Here is a 1,488-nt window from a genome sequence, read left to right as displayed (position 1 = left end):
GCTTAAGGCCACTATCGAAGCATCCTGGGCCTCCATAACACCTCAGCAGTGCCACAGGCTGATTGCCTCCATGCCACGTCGCATTGAAGCAGTCATTTCTGCAAAAGGATTCCCGACCAAGTATTGAGTGCAGAACTGAACATAATTATTTGAAGGTTGACTTTTTTTGTATTAAAAACACTTTTCTTTTATTGGTCGAATGAAAAATGCAAATTTTTTGAGGACCGGTATATTTTCCAAAATGACATTTAAAACAACTGAATTTTGTTAAGTAAAAATACTGTAAATAAATATAAACATATATATATATGCTATGACTACATGGTCAACCAAAGTGGCTCTGGTGTCATCAGATGGTCCTCTTCTTCCTCTCACTCTCAAGCTAAAGTTCTGATTGTTAACTGTAAATCTGTGGGGCAGGTGTTTGTCCATGTGATGAGTCAGTGTGTAGCAGGAGTTAATTTTAGAGTTTTGAATGACAGTGTGTTCTTTGTGACAACAGGTTTTCTTCATGAAAAATGAGCCAAAATGCAGAGAATGTGGTCTTTTGAAAAAAAAAAAAAAGTGTGTTTTAGACCTGAAATTTGAGGTTACATGTGCTCATTTTGTCTCAAGTACCAGAAAATGTGTGTAAACAATGGAGAAAACCAAAATACTTTATCCAGCCCGCAGAGGGCTCAAGGCTGTGTTCATGTGTAAGTGGTAAACAGACTGATGGTGGTAAGCTACAGTGTAGCCACAGCTGCCCTGGGGACTGTTTTATGAGTCGTACTGATTTTGTGCACTTGTCTTTTAAAAGTTTTTACCTGCTTTGAACAGATTAATTTTAACATCTGAATAATATGCAGTCCTTTTAAATAAATGAAATTAAATGAGAACTCAGCCTGTTGTCTATGAAAAACCTTGTTCATGTACAACAATGTGCAATAAATACCAACTCGGATCAGTTTTTGAAGTTTAATTAGCCTTTAATTACATCTCTATTTACAGTATTTCATAGTTGCTTCAAATGCCTTACTCAAGCAATAGTACTGGTTTCTTCCCACTGAGGGAGATGCATTATCTGCATCTCTTACTTTGCAAAGTCAAACAGCCAAAAACTTACAAAAAGTCTCCTGTCTTTCCTTATGACACCACTTCACCTCTGTGCTGAGCAGTTTTTATTTAAAGACCATGGCCCTGCTGTAGGCAGGAGACTGTAGGCTGGCAGTGAGTGTAGCTCTCTGGCTGCTAGAGGTTACTTTAATCCTGGTGACAGAATCACAGAGGACATCTTTTATTTGTTTTTCTGATGGACTTCAGCATGAAAACTAAATCAAACCTCAAAAAGTCCCACATACTTCAGGCAGCTGTTGTAGTCTGAAAACTGTTGAAGACATTTCAGGTTCATCTCTAGATGGGATGGCTTCATTTTATAACAGCTTTCTGAGAACAAAAGCATGTAGTTTAAAAAAAACACTATAAATGACAAAAGAACATGATGGGCTA

Source organism: Austrofundulus limnaeus, unplaced genomic scaffold (assembly GCF_001266775.1).
Source record: "Austrofundulus limnaeus strain Quisiro unplaced genomic scaffold, Austrofundulus_limnaeus-1.0 Scaffold823, whole genome shotgun sequence".
In the NCBI taxonomy this organism is placed as follows: domain Eukaryota; kingdom Metazoa; phylum Chordata; class Actinopteri; order Cyprinodontiformes; family Rivulidae; genus Austrofundulus; species Austrofundulus limnaeus.
Note: the sequence above shows the minus strand (reverse complement) of the source record.